Source organism: Perognathus longimembris, chromosome 5, assembly GCF_023159225.1.
Source record: "Perognathus longimembris pacificus isolate PPM17 chromosome 5, ASM2315922v1, whole genome shotgun sequence".
In the NCBI taxonomy this organism is placed as follows: domain Eukaryota; kingdom Metazoa; phylum Chordata; class Mammalia; order Rodentia; family Heteromyidae; genus Perognathus; species Perognathus longimembris.
Genome location: NC_063165.1, coordinates 53,890,032 through 53,909,742, shown reverse-complemented (window position 1 = coordinate 53,909,742; position 19,711 = coordinate 53,890,032).

Here is a 19,711-nt window from a genome sequence, read left to right as displayed (position 1 = left end):
ATTCCCAGCCCTTCTTGTACCTTTTCTGTCCTACTCTTGCCTTTAATGACCACCTCTAAGTAAATGGATGACTGTATTGCACATCTTTATCCTGGTCTTCCATGAGCTACAGAGAGCTGTTCTCTAACCCTCCATTTCACCTGATATTGGATACCGCATACTCTAGATACATAAAACATTACCTAACACTTCCTCTCGTAACCTATATGTGTTGTCTTCCTCAGACCAGTCTTTTGTTTCAGGTTATTAAGACAGCTAAAGCTTAGTTTGATTGTGGTGTTCGAGGTGGAGACTCTAGGAAGTGATTAGATGATTGGAATAGAGTCCACACTATTGAATCCAAGTGGCTTGATAAGGAGTGGGTGAGCATCCCAAGGAGATTCACTCAAACACAAACACATACGTGCAGCTCTTGCCTAGACAAGTATTCATTTACAGCACCTTGGGTCTCTGCTAGCATGAATGTTACCGCCAGAGGCAAAACCAGTAGGGTACTAATTTTCTTGTGCAAATACCTAAAAATGGGATTATTTAACCACAGGGTAAAAGGATATTTACTATTAAAGGAGTTGTTTGAAGTATTTGTTTCATTTAACTCTTCCACCTGGAGCTAGGAGTCTTCTGATTTCCCCAGTTCCCTCTGGCACATTAATATGAACAGTCATTCTGACTTTGACCCTTTGGGGAAGTGTAAATAATATATGCTTAATGCTTTGTTTCCCTCATAAGTAATGCTGTTGAACACTCTTATATGCTTATGGAGCATGCTCTGGTTTTATACTGTATCTAGTCTTTTGCGTCTTCTTGGATCATTGGTGTAAATATTTATGTATACGTATATTTGTGGTTTGAATGGCTGAAAAATATTTCTTTTTTAGTTGTAATTTTTGTCTAATAAAATTATTTTATTATCTTTAAAGAGTTGTACAAAGGAGTTGCCATTTAACAAAGCAGTTTATGAATATAATGCATTTTGGTCACTCTCACCCCTTGGAAGAGTCCCACTCATCCTTCCCAACCCACCCCTTCTCTTACTTTTCTTCATTTTATAGGCTATATACTGAATGCTTTTTTTATTTCTAAGAATAATCCTTTTTTCCCCATTTCCTGGAGTTCATTTCAATAAATATTACTTTGCATGATCAGGGGCACATAAGCATTGTGTCTTTGTGTTCCTCTCCTAAAAGTATCCTCCTTTGGTCTTATTGGGTGAATGCCGGGGGAGGAGTTCATTTTGATATATATATACCAAACATATATATATATATATATATATATATATATATATATATATATTACTGTGTATGATCAGATGCACATAGGCATTGTGACTTTCTGTTCCTCTCTTGAGAGTATTTTCCTTTGGTCTCACTGTGTGAGAATGCCTACAGACCTGTACAATTTATCATATCCCAATGTATTTTAGTTCTAGCTTCTGCATATGAGAGAAAACTTATGCCATTTGTCTCTCTGAGCTTGGCTTACCTCATTTAACATGAGTTGTTCTAGGGCCATCCATTTCCCTGCAAGTGACTTAATATTATTCTTTCTAATGTCTGTGTAAAATTCCATTGAATACACTGAATTTTTGACTTGATGGATAGTCTGGTTGGTTATTTTTTTCCCCTGAACTCAGAATTGAATCCTTGATTTGAACTTGTTACAGAAATGATCTACCATTTAAGCCACAACACCAGAACTTTAGTTTGCTTTTGAAACAGGTTCCCAATAGCTATGACTGGGCAGCCTTGAACTCATAATTCTCCTGCCTCAGCTCACTGTTCAGCTGAGATTATTAGTGTACCCTGTAACACTCAGCTCAGTTTTGTTGATTTTTTTTTTTTTTTTGGCCAGTCCTGGGCCTTGGACTCTGGGCCTGAGCACTGTCCCTGGCTTCTTCTTGCTCAAGGCTAGCACTCTGCCACTTGAGCCACAGCGCCACTTCTGGCCATTTTCTGTATATGTGGTGCTGGGGAATCGAACCCAGGGCCTCATGTATATGAGGCAGGCACTCTTGCCACTAGGCCATATCCCCAGCCCCAGTTTTGTTGATTTTTATGTATGAGATATTTCTCCTTTTAGTCCAGTCTTTTACATCTTACATCTCAACTATACTAGTAAGACTCTGTATGACTCAATTCAGTGAATACAGGAGAAATCTGACCTGTTTCTTTGACTCTCTGCATATTAGGAGGAAATACAACTCTATAAATCAATCTATGTCACTCTTCTGTTCCTAGAAGGAGTCTGAGGTGACAATAAGTCTCTCCTGGCATGGTATCTGTGTAGGGACTGCTTCCATTTTCTCTCCTTCCACTGCAGGCATCCTGATTAGCAGATTCTTGTAATTGCTAATCTCTTGTAATTACTGCATGAGCTTTTCTCACTACTGGTCCTTGGCTGGTGCCCTTCCCTTTTCTTGTAAATCCCTACTTTTTTCTTTCTGGTTCCTAGATCTGGGCATGGAGCTCATGAGTGTAATCCCAAGAGGCTGGAGCAGGGGGATTGTGATGTTTGGAGCCGTCCTGGGCAACAGTGCATGACCCTGTGTCTACCTCAATGAATGTATGCACCAATGAATGAGTGTAGAAAGAACCAGGTTAAATGGCATCCCTTCCAGGAAGCCTTCTGTAACACCTAGACTGAGCATGTCCTGCCTACTGTGCTCACTAGCACAGGCCCTCATGTATGCCTATTCACATCATCTTCCCTCTTTTCAGTGCTAAGAGGTCTTTATCTTTGAACTCAAACCCCTCCTTGTGAAAGGATCTCAGTAAATGCTTGTAGACTAAACGTGCCACAATTTCCTCCTTAAATGATGTTAGAAAACAATGATCATCATTTTAACTAAAAAAACAGTGGCAAGGGGCATGTTACGAGGTCTGGTAGACATTAGGGAATAAAGATGGATAGGCACAATTCCCTCAAGTCAAACCCCAGAGCCTTCTCTAGTGGAAAAAGTGGAGTATGAGGAAGAGCTGGTTATGGGAGGTCCACAATGAAGTGGAGTCTTCTGGTTCTCGCCATCTTGGCTAACCCCAGCATTGTCCTGGGTTGACAGCAGATCAGGTCAAGGGGCCAGAGATGGGCAGGAGGATGGATGTGCTACTCACAAGCCAGCTCCCAAGTTTCAGCCTTGCTTTTGCTTGTAACCCTGTTAGAAAGGAAGACATGGCCCTTACTTCTCAGGAGGGGCCAGAGGACCCCAGGGGTAGTAGGCCTACATCTTTGAGGCCTGTAGAAAGACTGTGTTCTCATTCCTCCCCATTCATTGCACAGACCCCAGTGGGAGTTTGTTATTAACTTGCCCACCTGTGGTGCCAGCAGGCCTCATTCACACCTAGGGTGTTTGGATAGGAAGCCAGGTGTGGGTGTTAGCAGCTCATTAAGTTACCAGGGAAGGGGGGTGGGGAGAGGGGAGAACACAGGATCTCAGGCAGAGCTGGGACCTGACCAAACCCTCCACCTCCTCCCCATGCCTGCCTCTTCTCCACAGCCAATTTGTCTGGCCAGCTTCCTGTCCCCAACTTACTTCCCTGCAGTGACAGGAACTGCCCCCTCCCACACATCCTGTCCTACCTCAGGGACAGCTCTGCTATGGGGAAAGCCTCAACTTTGAACTGATTCCCCACCCTGCACCACTATCTATGCTCCAAGTCACGGGGAGAAGCTCACGTCTTCCCCATGACAATCTTCAGGCATGTGACTAGCTCTCCGGCTCTGGCAGACTTTTTTTTCTCTAGGCCAAAGGTCCTGGGCTTCTATACATCCTCCCCACATGGTGTGTTTGGGGTTCCCTCAGCAACCGCCTTGCAGTTGCCATGTCCTCTGCAAACTGTCCTTAACCCCCGGGATTCAGAGTTTGGACAGTTCTTTACCTTTCCCAGTGTGGGCCTCACACCCTATCAGCTTTGTTGGTTTTGGGCTTTTATTTACTTGGCCCTGCTCCTGGCAAATAGACACGGGCCACAGGCTAGCTCACGTGCAGTGGTAGCTGAAAGGAGCCGAGTCCAGCTCCTCACCTCCTTCTTTCTGTGACACTTACTAAGGTCCTCAGAAATGCAGGCTGCTGAGGACTGACATCCTGACGTGATGTAAAGGAAGGTAGCTGCTGGAATCTAGGAGGATTTTTTTTTTCCCTTTTCTTTTTGTGCCATTTCTGGGGCTTGAACTCAGGACCTGAGCCCTGTCCCTGAGGTTTTTTCCTCAAGGATAGTGCTCTGCCACTTGAGCAACAGTGCCACTTTTTGCTTTTTTGGTAGTTCATTGGAGATGAGTCTCAAGGACTTCCCAGCACGGCTGGATCTTAGCCTCTTGAGTAGCTAGGATTATGGGGTGAGCCACCGTTGCCCAGCTCCTGGGAGGATTTTTTAAGGCCCTAGCTCTCACAGCCAGCGAGGCCACCATGCAGTGTGGAGGCACAGCAGGGATGCTGCTGCATTTCTCTGTGGTATCTACACTGAACTCATTCTGCATCTTTCCTTCTCAAGGTTGTATGTGAACCTCTTTATTCCCTCCTTGAAATTTGTGCTTCCAATAAATCAACTTAAAGACCCCACACTTGAGTCTTCAAGATAAATGAATATTAATGACCCAGTGAATATCCAGCCGGGCACTGGAGGCTCATTTGAGGATGGAGGTTAGAAGCCAGCCCCAGGAAGGAAAGTCTATCAGACTCTTAATTGTAATGAATGGCTGGGAAAAAGCCAGAAGTGGTGCTGTGGCTCAAGTGATAGAGCGCTAGCCTTGAGCACAAAGAGGCACAGGGACAGCACCCAGGCCTTGAGTTCAAGCCCCAGGACTGGCAAAAAAAAAAAAAAAAAAAAGGCAGCAAGGTAAGCTTACTCCAGTCTCACACCTGTAATCCTAGCTATGTAGGAAGCTGAGATCTGAGTATCATGATTCAAAGCCAGCTCTGGCAGAGACGACTCTTATCTCCAATTAACTGCAAAATGTCAGAAATAGAGCTGTGGTTCAAGTGGTAGAGCCCTAGCCTCATGCACAGAAGCTCAAGTGAGGCATAGCAGTCAGGCCTGGAGGTCAACCCCAGGACTGGCTAAAAATGAAAGGCAGCATCTGGGTCCCCCAGAGCATGGGTCCTCCCCAGGAGACCTGCAGCTTGGTTACCACGGCCCAGGTGGCCCTGCTCCAGTATCTCCTCCACTCTGGTCCTTAGACTATCTTGGCTTTTTATTCTTTGGGAACTGCCAAGAAGAGCAACCCAGGAGGCCCTCATAAGCTTTGCAGGCCAGAAGCTGGCCCCACCTGGCTATGGAGCTCAGTGTCCTTCATTCTGTCCCTGTGGAACCCAGGCCTTGATCTGCCATGAGACCAAGACCCTTCTGTGTTAGGGGCAGTCCACCTGTACTGACACAAACCCTTGGGTGTCTGGAAACATGCAGTTATGAAGACAAAAAGAAATCTCTTGCCAAACTCTCAAAATCAAAGCTGCTCTTTGGGGCTTTTACTTTTTAGCATTAAAGTTTGTGGTAACTCCAGCCACTCAACACTGAGATCTGAAGATTGGGGCTCCAACCCATCCCAAGCTTTTTTTTTTGCCAGTCCTGGGCTTGGACTCAGGGCCTGAGTGCTGACCCTGTCTTCTTTTTGCTCAAGACTAGCACTCTGCCACCTGAGCCACAGCGCCACTTCTGGCCGTTTTCTGTATATATGGTGCTGGGGAATTGAACCTAGGGCTTCATGTATAGGAGGCAAGCATTCTTGCCACTAGGCCATATCCCCAGCCCCCATCCCGAGCTTTGAGTGTAAAATGTAAGGGAGAGTGTTCAGGCCCTGTTCAAGTCCCAGTACAAGACACACAAATAAAGAACAACAATGATAGGAGGTATACTGAGGCCATTCATCAGGCCTCACTGTCTTCACCTTTTGCACACTATCAATAAATTGTATTAAAATTAAAAAAAAAGAACAACACTGACAAAAAACCCCACCTCAGTTGCTATAGTTTCTTGCTCTGAAAACCTGTCCTTCCCTTCTCCCACCCTCTCTCCTTTTATCCATCCCTACCTTCCTTCATCATCGAGTACATTGAGAACAGTGTTTCCATACTGTAGGGCTTCAAAACTTGGAAAAAATAATACTCTTCAGAAACCTCGTTAAAATATAACCCCATTGTAGAATTTAAAAATCATGAGGTTTCCACACCGTCTTCTCACGGTAAAATTTGATTCCAATGCATTCTCCCAGTGAAAAGTGATTTTTTTCTTTAGCTTCCCAGGTCTGCACGAGCAGGTCGGCCCCACCAGGATCAATCAGCAAAGAAAAATGCCTTTTGTGACATTAGGTTTGCATTTGTCTCTCGTTCCCACACATACTCATGGAATCCAGAAGATTAGCGGTGAAAAATGACCTATTTTAACAGGTGCACACTTGTGTGTAAGTGGTGTTTAGCCGAGCGTGGAATTATTTTAACATGGAAATCAGTGTGGGCACTGGGAAACATCACTCTTCTGACCACACAGGAATCAGACACAGGGTCAACACTGGGGAATTTCTCAGGACTTGAAACGGATGTGTTGGTTGGATTTTTCCAGAGGAAGCTACAGTATCACAGAGAAATAAACACGAATGCCTACAAAACATCATTGTTCACCTTCCAGCTCCCTCTTCAAAGCATGTCCCTTTTCTCAAAGGTCTGGACAGCAAAACTTGAAATTAGTAAATCTGTGTAGACAAGATCTTTTCCAGTGTACAAAACAACAGGAAGAGAAAATCTGTACTTCATTAGCATGTGGTCTTTTGAAAGTGCAGCGGTCTGGGGAGAGAGTACCAGCTAGGTGGGAAGACCACTGTTTATCCACTGTGAGATGTCCAGCCTTGGATGAGCAGTGGAACACCTCTGCACCTTGATTTGCCTTCCTGTAAAATGGGGACCATAGTCTGCCTTGCTGGGCTTTGGGCTGAGATGGCAGGAAGCAGTGAATCAGTGAATGAGCAGGGGCTGTCATGGTCACTGGGCTTTTTCCTTTCAGGAAAGAAGCAGTATGGTATATATCATAAGAGTAGAATGGGATGGTCAAAGAGGAATCCCACCGGCACCTTCCAGAGAAATCATTTTTCTGAGGGTAACAGCTGTTCTTTTCTGTAACTTGATCCCCCGGAATTTACTCAGATGTGGGCATCATCAGAGCCCTAGGGAAGCCCATTGTCTTAGTGGCTAAAGATGGAAATGTGCCTATTCAAGACAGCTCAGTGATAGCTTAAAAAAATTTTTTGGTACTATAATGTGAACAAAGGACCCCATGCTTGCTAAGCAGGTATTCTGTTGCTGAGCCATGCCTCGAGCCCTTTCTTATACAGGTTGTTTTGAGATAAGGTCTGGCTTTTTGCATAGGCTTTAGCCTGAGCCAAATATGTCTTTTTGTTTTTATACTTCTCATTAAAGCTGAGATGATAGGTATGTGCCACCGCACACCCAGTTTCTTCCGTAGAGATGGCATCTTCACTGTCTCAGCCTCTTAAATAAAAGGATTGCAGGCACAATCCACTGTGCTTAGCTTCTGTGATCATTTTTAAGCACAAAGGTTTAAGTTCAATACTTTTTCCATTAAGTTTTCTTTTCTTGTGTTATCAATATTGGTGTTTTGACTCAGATTTTCCCACGTGCTATATAAGTACTTGGCCACTTCAGCCCCAGTCATTTTGCTTTTAGTGTTGTAGATAAAGCCTCAAACTTCTGCCCAGGCTGACTTCAGGCTTTGGTGCTCCTATCTCTGACTCTGGAGTAGCTGAGATTATAGGCAGCCCATTTGGCTTGTATTTTGAGATAGGGTCTTGCTGACTGTTGTCTGGGCCAGCCTTTCGAAGAGCTCTGACACTTTTCTTGCAGGGAAATACTGTAAACCAATGTGACTCCTAAATGCCTCTCTCTCTCTCTCTCTCTTTCTCTCTCTCTCTCTCTTTTGCTGGTCCTGGGGCTTGAATTCAGGGCCTGGGCATGTCCCTAAGCTTCTTTTGCTCAAGGCTAGTGCTTTGCCACTTGAGTCATAGCGCCACTTCAAACTTTTTTTCTGAGTACTTTACTGGAGATATGAGTCTCATGGACTTTCCTGCCCAGGATGGCTCTGAACTGCGATCCTCAGATCTCCATCGCCTGAGTAGCTAAGATTATAGGTGTGAGCCACCAGCTCCCAGCTCTAAATGCTTCTTTGGTATAAATAAGTTCTCTGTGTGACTTCCTTCAGATCACTTAATCTTTCTGAGGCTCAGCATCTTCACCTTCCAATGAAAGAAACTTTATTGTTATTATCTTGCTGTGAAAGACAGTGCCTGGCTATGTGGCCCAGCTGTCCTGGAACTCACAGCCTTCATTCTTTTTGATGCCTCACATAAAAAAGAATAAGCTTTACTGCTGTCCTGCCTAACACCCACACTATGTGGGGTGTGCTTGTGTCTGTGTGTCTATACATACATATGTCTACAGATGCATCATATTGCAGGAGAGAGAAAACGTGTTCACTATGCCAAGTCAACATTTTTTTTTCTGACTTTCTACAAACACACACATACACAATCTGGGGAATAGATACTGTGACTGAGTGTGCACATGGTTTCTGAGGGTAGGCTTTACAGGTATGGATGAACAATATTTAGTCATGACTAATCACTGTGACTATTTAATGTCTACTCTGCGCTGGGCATATGAGAGACAGAGTAATTGTTTAACCTTAACAATAACTTTGTGAAGCAGGTATGTCTCCAAATAAGGGGCCTAAGATTCAGAGATAATCATACACTTGCCCAAGGATGCACAACTAGTAAGTAGTGGAATTGGTGTAGCCCTTTGCTCTGTCTCCTGTGGCACCTGGCCTTTCCTTAGCCCCTGGGACATAAGGACAAGGGCCATTGCATGAGATATGCATGCCCAACTCTTCCCAGAGAGAGAGAGAGAGAGAGAGAGAGAGAGAGAGAGAGAGAGAGAGAGAGAGAGAGAGAGAGAAACTGGTTCTGAGCATGTGTTTTTGTATTGTTGAGTTTTTGTAGTTTTTTGTTTGTTTGTTTTCCCTAGAATGATCTATTTTAGTGATTGCAATGTGTTTTTTAATTCTCAGATCTGTAGCCCACTATACAGCTTCCAGCTCCTGACCTGCACCCCTTCCCTTCCAGACTAAGCATCCCAGTTCCCAGGCTGGTAGCTGGGCCTGCCGCCACGGGACTGAACGTGGGGCCTCCCGGGGTGCCAAGCTCTCTCACTGGGCTTTTGCAGCAGGGGTTCCTGGGCTCTGGCTCTGGCCACCCAAGAGGAAGGACCTGCCTGGGCAGAGCAATGGGCTCCAAGTGCTTCTCCCAGGTGCCTGCCCAGACTCCAGGCCTGGCCTGTCAGCCTGGGCCTGTCCACCGCCCTGGGAGGTGACAAGGAAGGGGGAGAGTTTCAGGTCTGATGAAAGCCACCGAAACTCACAGAGGCACGAGGCTGCCTGCTGAGCTGCAGGCATGATGAGACATGTTCCCCACTTGGGGAGATAGAGACAAAGCGTCATCCTAGGAGGGAGGGGCTGTGCCTCTGCGGAGCTGTTTCTGAGCAGGGAGCCTCCATGCCGGGAAGCTCTGAGAACTATGCCCTGGCAGAGCAAGCTGTCCCCTCTCCCTTGAGTAGCCAGGAGTTCTTGGTGCAGAGGAGCCTTGAATAGCAAGTGGAGAGCTAGCTGCATCAATTCCTGTCTAGACGTGAGTTTTGGAATCCAGCTCCGAAGATGAAAGGGTCCATTATAGAGACAGGATATAAATTTCCCAGGCAACAACACCCACATTCACCTCGTATTATTTACACCTTTTTGCCTTCCTTTGGTCATGGCCTGTCCTACTGAAATCCGCTTTCAAGTTTCAACAGATGCACGGAATTTGTCATAACATACATGTTTTCATTTGGAGAGACCCCCTCACTCCAGGCAGACATCTCCACAATGACCCCTTGCAATGCATTACATCTTCACTTGGGACTTGAGAGGCCCCAAGAACGCTAAGGAAGGAGGTGGGGTATATGCTGGCAGTGTAGCCTGACTTAGAAGAAGCACCCAGGGCACAGTACTAATTTGGTCTCCACCACACCCTTGGGCCCTGCCCAGCACCTTTGTGTGGTGGTTACTCAAAGATGTGGGAAGCTGCTGGAGTGAGGGAGCTGTCATGGCCCCGCTCTGAATGCCCAGTCTGGGATGTTTGGAACAGGAGCTGGCTGCCTTCCCAGTCACTTGGGAAGGACACAGAGTTATTGGCCTTCCAGGGAAGAAGACTATAGATATTGAAAACCAGCTTGGGGCTTGGTGAAGTCGTACACACTTGTAATCTCAGCACTCAGGAGGCTGGCCTGTGACACACAGAGAAGTGTAACTTAAAAAAATAAAGGAGTGGCTGGGAATATGGCCTAGTGGCCCTGGGTTCGATTCCCCAGCACCACATATATAGAAAATGGCCACAAGTGGTGCTGTGGCTCAAGTGGCAGAGTGCTAGCGTTGAGAAAAAGAAGCCAGGGACAGTGCTCAGGCCCTGAGTCCAAAGCCCAGGACTGGGCCTACTGCCCTACTATGTAACTGTACCCTTTTTGCACAACACCTTGTCAAAAAATTTGTGTTCAATTAATAAACAAATAAATTTTAAAAAAAAGAAAGAAATGTGAATGAAAGAGAAAAGGAAGGAGGGGGGAAAGGAGGGAAGAAGGAAAGGAAGGAGGGAGAAAGAGGAAGGGAGGAAGGAAGGAAAGAACAAAGGAATGAAGGGCGGGAAGGGAAAGGAAAACTAGTCAGAATTTCATCAATACTAAGGAGCCTATTTGACTTATCTCATGCATTACTGGGTATCTATGGGACACTCTCACTGTAGTTATGTCTGGACATTTACAACATAAGAGCACAAATTCTGATCAATCCACTTGAAGGCCTCCATTTCTCATCTCTATCCAGAGATGACTGGATTAGAATACTCTCTTCCAGAACAGTAAGATGGGGGAAATAGTCCTTGTAGGCTTTGGAGTCTGAAATGTCCACGTTGGTACCTGGCTCTGCTAGGTGACTATAGCCAGGCCCAGAGACCTCTCTGCCTTCACTGCCCTCACCTGTGAATCTGGACTAAGCCTGTTGTCCACAGGTGTTATTACTCAAATGTCATTACACTTCTCTTGGTAGCCCAGGCTGGTTGTGAACTCTTGATTCCCCCTGCTTCTACCTCCTCAGTGCAGAGCCAGCAGTGCCAATCAGTATCTTAGTGTCCTGAGTGGTGGCTCAGAACTTCCTGAGGGAACCCAAATCCACAGGTGCTCAAGTCCTTAATTTAAAATGATATTGCAACTACATGGACAGTGAAATGTTTTTAATCATCTCTTAGTTATGTATTCCTAATACATGGTAAATGCTATATGAATACTATACTGTATTGTGTAAGGGCTAATAAAAAAACATGCTTAGAACAGACACATTTTCCCCCAAGTATTTTTGATTTTTTTTATTGCTTGAGATACAAAGCCCAGTATGATTTGGAGGTCAGATATAATGGTTAACTTTTATTGTGTACTTTCTGTGAGCCAGGCTCTGCTCTAAGAGCTTGGTACACACTGATGTATCCTATTTGAAGGGTACCAGGTCACTGATCTGCCAGGGCAGAAAGCTCTAGGCATTGAAAACCAGCCATGGGTCTGGGTTTGATGGGCCATGCCTATAATCCCAGCACTCAGGGACACAGAGGCAAGGAGATCTCCATTACAGAGTCCAAGGTTGAGAGCAGTTACCTATCTTCCCAAGGCCACACAGCCCACAACTCAAGTCCTGACACTTGCATGTAGCACTTAGACTTCAACTCTTATACTGTGCTCTCTCCAAGAGAAACCTCATCAATTCTGTCTCCCTTTCCATTCTTCCTTTGGCTTTGTACACTTTTTAAATTTATTATATAGAAATAACAACCATTTATTTTTAATGTTTTCACATCTGTCCTTTTCATTACTCAGGAGTGTTTTGTAACCCCTGACATTTTTCCAGCCCACTTTCCCCCCACATTGACTAGTCGTCAGTTAGAGGCAATAGTTCCTAGGAATGTCCTGTGGCAGAAAAGAGAATAGAGGGAAAGTGAGAGGAGGGAGGGGCTTTCTCCAGGCAGTGCTGAGCTTGAACAGTAGACGACACCCAGGCTCTCTGGGTTTCTAGGACCACAAGCAGGGGTTCTTTCCATATGTTGAGAGAAATAAAGAACTCCTGTAGGACTTTAGGTCAAAAAGTGACATAATCCTAGCTACCTTGGAGGCTAAGGTTTGAGAATCGTGGTTTGAAGCCAGACCAGGCTGGAAACTTTTTATCTCCAAATGACAATCAACAAACTGGAAGTAGAGCTCTGGCTCAGGTGCTAAATGCCAGCCTTGACTGAAAAAGCTAAGGAACAACACCCAGGCTTTAGTTCAAGACTCAATAATGGTATACACACACACACACACACACACACACACACACACACACACACACACGACAGGATTCAAGCTTTTAAGAAACAGTTTTTCTTCCTCCTGGCAACCTTTCCAAGAGCCAGCAATGTCTATGTGCCAAAACATCTCTGTCTCATGTTCAAGGCCTGCTGCTGCTTCTGTGTGAGGGTAGGGTGAGGGCTGCCCAGATGTGTACAAGGACTGTGTGGTATGTGCTCCTCCAGCTGGAGTGGAGATCTTCCTTGGTTTCCAGTGCCCAGTCCTTCACCTGTTCCTTGGTCTCCTTGCTCACCTGGTCCTGTTTGTCCTTCCCCAAATCTCTAAACTATGTCTGTCCCACCCATGTCATGATCTTCTATCCCTTGCCAGTGAACTCGGGTCTCTCTGTTTCCAAAGATCTCTGCACCAAACCATCCTGAGCTGACAAAATTGTTCCCTGAGTACCCACTAAGCATGAGTTGCTGAGCTCGATTCTGTGATGAGGACAATTAGCCTGCCTACTGGTTGTTCACAACTTAGTGACTCAAGTGGAGTCACATAAGCCAAATAAACAGAACAGCTATTACTGCCCCCACAACACTACCCCCCCCGCCCAAGAGGAAGGTGTTGAGTATGGTGGAAGGTCAGGTAGGGCTTGTCCTCCCGCTTTGCCTGGGGGCATGTGAGGGTCAACAGCACCAGGTCATCCTGTAGACACTGGAGGAGGCTTTGGCGGAGGCTCAGGAGCCATCCATGCATGGGAGAAAAGACATTTGCTGTAGGAGGCAGCAGGGTTGAAGGCAAGGCAGTCTGGGCAGGACAGCTTCTTATAGCACCAGTGAGTGTCCCATTGTGAGGGAGCCGGGACAGAGCCCTCCAGAGTGTTCCCTGTATTACAAGGAAGCCTCTGGCTGCTATTGACCTCCAACAGTGTCAGCATCCGGATCTATAATAATTTGGACAGCACAGTGCTCAGAGACAATGACATAATCTCATCATCCTAGCTGGGGCTGCGCTGCCTGGCTGGAAGGGGAAGGACTTGAGCCAAGGAAAGCTGGTCAAGCCTGGGCTGTCCATCCTCTCTGCCTTCTGCTTGCCATTCCTCCTATTCACCATAACCACACCCACAGCATCCAGTGGCAGTTCCAAGCCACACTGACCTGATGGTATCTCAGAAGTGCAGTAGGAGGCATTGCCTCTACTTCAGAACTAAGAACTTCCTCCAGACTGTCACGTGCCCTGCACCACTAACAAACCTACCTCACACACATTCATCTACATACGCATCCTTCTTGCCTCTCATACTGAAAGGTGGCTAATGACTGCTGTGTCCTCTAGACCACACGATCCTGTTGTTCCCTGTGCAAGGAGTGAGTGCTTCCTGAGACACACTGACTTTCAGCACTGCTCCTTTCTCAGAGCTGGAGCTGTGTGGGAAGTGGGAGAGACGCGATCTAGGATCTCGGTTCAATGGCATGTGAACTCTTGGAGAGGGACCAAGACAGCCTCTGGCATTACCAGGATCTGCATTTATCTCTGTTAGCTGGGAGCTACCCCCCTTCTGAAAAGACTAGGATGTGATGATTGGGCCCTGATAAGATGAGGTGAGGTGTGCACTGTTCATCTGACATAGTGCACAGTTGTGCCAGCAGCTAGCAGTGCACACTTCTGGGATGCACACTTCTACTGTGTGTGTGTGTGTGTGTGTGTGTGTGTGTGTGTGTGCCCGTGTACCTCTCCCTTATGTGCATGAAAAGTAGAAACTACAGGCACTAGAGAACTGGAAGAATTCATTGAAAATGTTGGTGATGGTTCCCTTCCTGGATGGGAGATGGGGGTGTGTGTCTTTTCCCTTCACTTGGAAGAGACTGAAAAAGGGCTCCAGAGGAGCTGGGAATATGGCCTAGTGGCAACAGTGCTTGCCTCGTATACCTGAAGCCCTGGGTTCGAGTCCCCAGCACCACATATAGAGAAAACGGCCAGAGTGGCGCTGTTGCTTAAGTGGCAGAGTGCTAGCCTTGAGCAAAAGAAGCCAGGGACAGTGCTCAGGCCCTGAGTCAAGCCCAGGACTGGCCAAAAAAAAAAAAAAAAAAAAAAAAGAAAAAAAAAAAGAAAGAAAAAGAAAAAGGGCTCTAGAGTTTCTTCAGATAAAAAGTCCCAACTTATGATCTCACTTAACCATTATCAACTCATAGGACCTATGTCTGAACATACAGGGCCTTCAGGGATTAGGCCTTCAGCACACAGGTTTTGGGGGGTTACAGACATTTCAGTCCCTAATACTGTCAATGCCCCATGCTTTAGAGAAAGCCACATTGACCTGACAAGGCCAACTGGTGTGCAGATAAACTTCACAACCTATTTATTCTAGAAAGTTTCTGCGAAATAGCTTCAGCCAGCTCCGGTGGCATATTATCTTTACAGAATTTCTCCTTTTTGATGTTTTATAAGGAGATAGAAATCCAAGATAATCATCTTATGGTTCTTCATATAATTAACATGCAAAGGTAGTATTTTGAAATAGAGTCACACCAACAGGTGCTGTGAGTTAGTACTTGGGCATATTTGGGAAAGGGCACTATTTACCTGTCGCATGAAGCACCTGTCTCACAAGATCACTCATCTCTTCCAGAGTTAACCCCAAGATCACAGGAGGAGCAGGGAATATGCTCAAAAGCTAGAGAAAATACATTAGGGAACAAGTAAGAGCAATACAAGAAGTGACTGGGAAGAGTCATAAGATTTGGGAGATAAGTATATGATTTTGGTACACTGGATATTGTATGTCTGTTTATCTGAGCTAGGGAAGGGTAAGAAAAATGAGGGAGGCTGTAACAAATATGACAAGATATGTACTCACTACCTTATTATGTAACTGTATCCCCTCTGTACATCACCTTGACAATAATTTTTAAAAAAAAGATTTGGGAGATGAATAGGAATAGTGCAGAAGAAGAAAGGGCTTTCAAAGCTGAGGCTAACATTGCCAGCAATAGCTGGGGCTGGGCAGATCAGGGACTGCTGACTGAGTTTGGCAGGAACAGGAGGGTATGAGTGAGAAGAGAGAGGCAAAGTTAGAAAGCAGTCACAAGAGAGAGAACTCAGGCTCTGATTACTGTAGGGATGTAAGAGTGGGTTATATGCAGGACACCATACTCATACTTTCAAAAGACTCCCTCACTGGCCTGGTACTGATAACTCCAGGTAGGGCTCACCTTGAGACAATCCTACAGCTAGAAGAAGTGGGTGACCATTAACTCTATAAACTTGACCTACCAGAGATGACTCTGCAGACAACTCTCAAGACCTAATCTACCGTCACCATCTGGGCTCAGCCAAAGTGGCTGTCAATATCTTTCTTCCTCCCATGACAAGAAAATCCTACAGTAACAAACCGATTTCCAGGTTTTGTTTCCTTCATGTGTATTTTTTTTTCCCAACAAAGTTCTGTCCCCATAAAGAGAACCAAGCTGCTCCCCATAGCTAAGTCAATGCAGTTGATGCATGGTTCCATGTGTAGAGCTAGCATGGTACAGTCTGGTGGTGAAGGAGTGATTCAGTTCCAAAGTCTCCTGGCCAGACTCCCAGGGCAGGCACCACCCAGCAAGTGGCAGTTGGCATGTGGAGAAGAGGGGTAACATTGGCTGGGCCTGAAGGCTCTTGGGATTCCCAGATAATGAAATGTCACCTCACCCTACTGGACTTTACCCAGGCCTCGATGCTCTGGAAAGCAGGTGAGGGTAAAGAGGAAAACAGAATCACATCATTAAAGTGGCCTGGGTCAGCAGCCAAGGAATATCCAGTCCCCTATAAATTTACACGAGTTCATTTGAAAGGATGCATGTCAGAGGAGCATAACAATAAACAGCCACGTTGGGCCAGTCACACCCCCTCTGCCATGGAAGAACAGGTTCCAGGGCTTCTTCATTCTCCTGGGAGAAGCGCCCGGGTGGAATATTCTGACACACAGGAAGAACGTGTACTGGGGGCTTTCCTCCAGTGGCAGCAGCTAGTTGAAAAGGAGGCCAACATGTGTGGACTTGGAAGCATGGCGTCATGTGCAACACGCAAAGACTTCCCTCCCCTGAGCCATGGTCTTCCCAGATTCAGAAGGAATATCTTAGGGGCTTCTATTTGCCCATGTCCTTCCCTTGTAATATCTCTTCTCTTACCTAAGATATCGGTTGTCCCCAGTGACCTAGAAAAGACTTCCAGAAACAGTGCTCCACCCCACACCAAGCATGTTAGAGAGAGCAGATTCCAGGGGGGAGCTCCAAAAGAGCAGGCCAGCTTGTGCTGTGCCTTTGGAAGAAAGAGGAGTTGCAATAGGCTAGAGCTAGGTCAGCTAGTAACATAAGCCTGGTGACTTGGGACATGTCATGTAGTATCACTAGAACTTGGTTTGCACTCTGTAAAAGAACCTAGGATCTTTTTTTTTTTTTTTTTTTTTTTTGCCAGTCCTGGGGCTTGAACTCAGGGTCTGAGCACTGTCCTTGAGCTTATTTTGCTCAAAGCCAGCTCTCTACCACTTGAGCCACAGCTCTCATGCCATACTGAGGAATCAAACCCAGGGCTTCATGCATGCTAGACAAGCACTCTACCACTAAGCCACATTCCCAGCCCTAGGATCATTTGATATTTGAGAATTATAAGGAGCCTTGCAGATTGAGTCCAGGAGATGGCTAACTGTAATGTGTTGGTCAATCTTGTTCACTCCCTGGGTTTTTATTAAAAAAGTATTATTAATTAATTAATTAAGTTTTGTTGGTTGTGGGGCTTGAACTCTAGACCTGGGCACTGTCCCTGAGCTCTTCAGCTCAAGGCTAGCACTCTGCCACTTGAGCCACAGCACCACTTCCATACTCCCTGCTTCTATAAATAAAGTTTTATTGGAACATCACCATGCTTATTTATTTTAATGTTGTCTGTAACTGCTTTCACACTATAATGCTATAATGGTAGAGCTGGATACTTGAGACAGACATCAGCTTTGGGCCTTACAAGTCTAAATTATTTTCTGTTCCTTTATGGGAAAAACGTTGCCAGCCATTGCTCTAGGCCAACATTATTATTTTAAGAACAGGGAAACTGAGGCATTGACAGGCTATGCAATTTGCCCAAACTCACAAGATGAATCAGGCAGAGGCTGGGACATGGTCCTCACTTACATTGGGGGAAGCACTCAGCTGCCCCAAGGCTTCCATGTAATCTGAACTTGGTGAAATTGTGTTAGGGACAAAGCTTGTGGAGTTAGAGTCGCTGGCTACATGACAAAGGTGTGTGGAGCTTGGGCAGAGCCCCAGGCCTCTGTGGCAGGGACAGTGCAGCTGAGGTCTGAGTAGGTCAGCGTGAGGTTTCTTACCCCACAGGAGAAGCCTCCTGACAGTCCTGAAAACTAGAGGCTTCAGGTTGGCCCCTGAGGGCCTTTTAACCGCAGATCAAGGACCTTGGTAAACTTTCATTAGCTTTTGAACCACAAGGAGGCTTTTTTTCTTCTTGTCTCTTTACTTACCAGTTCTTTCCTCCTTCTAGCATTTATTAATCTGACTGGTTAACCATTGAACCCACTGTGGCCTCCTCTTATTTCAAATCCTGTTCTCCCTCATGGCTTCAGAAAAGGGCTCTCCCTAAACAAACCTACTTTTCTTTCCTTTCCATTCTTTTCACAACTGAGTCAGTGATAAAGGAAGTCAAGCCAGGGGTGCTATGTTTGCTATAAAAGACACACCCCAAAACTGGAGCCCAGGGAGGAGACAAGACCCTTTCTGTGCAGGCCATTTAGAAAGAAGACCATCAATGGTCACACACACACACACACACACACACACACACACACACACACATATACACACACATATACACACACACACACACAGAGCAAAAGCAGCTTCATTGAATACTTTTGTGGGGGTTTGATTCAGAGGTTTGTAAAAGCACTGATTTACCTGAATAAAGTGTCCCATTCCCTGTTTATAAATAGGATCACAGCTTTTGCTTTAATTTCCTCTTATAGACCTATGGTTGACAGATGGAAAAGCATGTCATTGAGGAGGAGCAGAGAGATGGTGACTGAGGAATGAATGAATAAATGAATGAATGAATGTGAACCACTGGTCTTACTCTCTCAGGAGGCAACAGAGGTTCCACATAAGTTCATTGGTTGCTGTCTGTCCACAGATATGCCGAAGTTTCTTATGGGAACAAAACTCACTACATTTAAATTTGTGAAAGACAAGAAGGAAGATTCTCTTTGGAGCCATTAGGATAGCCCCAGGAAAAACTATGCCCCAGAGAAGGATGCCCACCAAGCTCACTGGTTAGTGAACACTGTCTTGGTCAAGCACTCAACTAGATCCTGCATTAAGAACACTCCTAAGAGCCTTACAGGCAGGTGTTCTCACCCCACGGTCACAGATGAGGAAAAGACATTAATGAATCTGCCCAAGATCACACAGCAGAATTTGGATCTGTCTCAGGCTTGTCTGACCCCACATACAGTTTTGGCCACCATTCCCCTCAAACTGGCTCTGTAACTCAAACAGTTCTCTGCTCTCTGGACTACAGTTTCTACATCCTCAAATCTAGGAAGCTGAGAGTCATTATTTAGACAAAATTTCCACATATGTGAGTCTTGAACAGAAGATTGAAGACATGTGCCACCGCTGTCCACTTGTTTGTTAAGAGGGTGTCTTGGAGCTGGGGATATGGCCTAGTGGCAAGAGTGCTTGCCTCGTATACATGAGGCCCTGGGTTCGATTCCCCAGCACCACATATACAGAAAACGGCCAGAAGTGGCGCTGTGGCTCAAGTGGCAGAGTGCTAGCCTTGAGCAAAAAGAAGCCAGGGACAGTGCTCAGGCCCTGAGTCCAAGCCCCAGGACTGGCCAAAAAAAAAAAGAGGGTGTCTTGCTAGTATTTCTGCCTCAACTGGTCTTGAACCTTGATATTACCAATCTCTACCACCATGCTTAACCACATCTTTTACTGAGAGCAGCTCCGAGTGTTTTCTCCTGTCTCAACTTGGGAATGCTCCACCAAGTCCTGACCCCATTTCCTTTTACAAAATAGGGCCTAATTTTTAGTTTGAATTCTGGCCTCAGATAGACTTGACACTCAGCCTTTTTCTTCTTTCAGGTTGTCCAATAGTCTCCTTTTCTTTTCTGTTAGTTCTACACAGTGGTAAAACTCTGCTGCCCCCTCTAGGGAGACATGTTCAGGAAGATATACATAGAGTGGAAGGCTAGCATTGACCTTGCCATGTGCTGTGAGCCCTATCTCCGAGCAGCCTCTTGGTACCTAACAAAGGTGT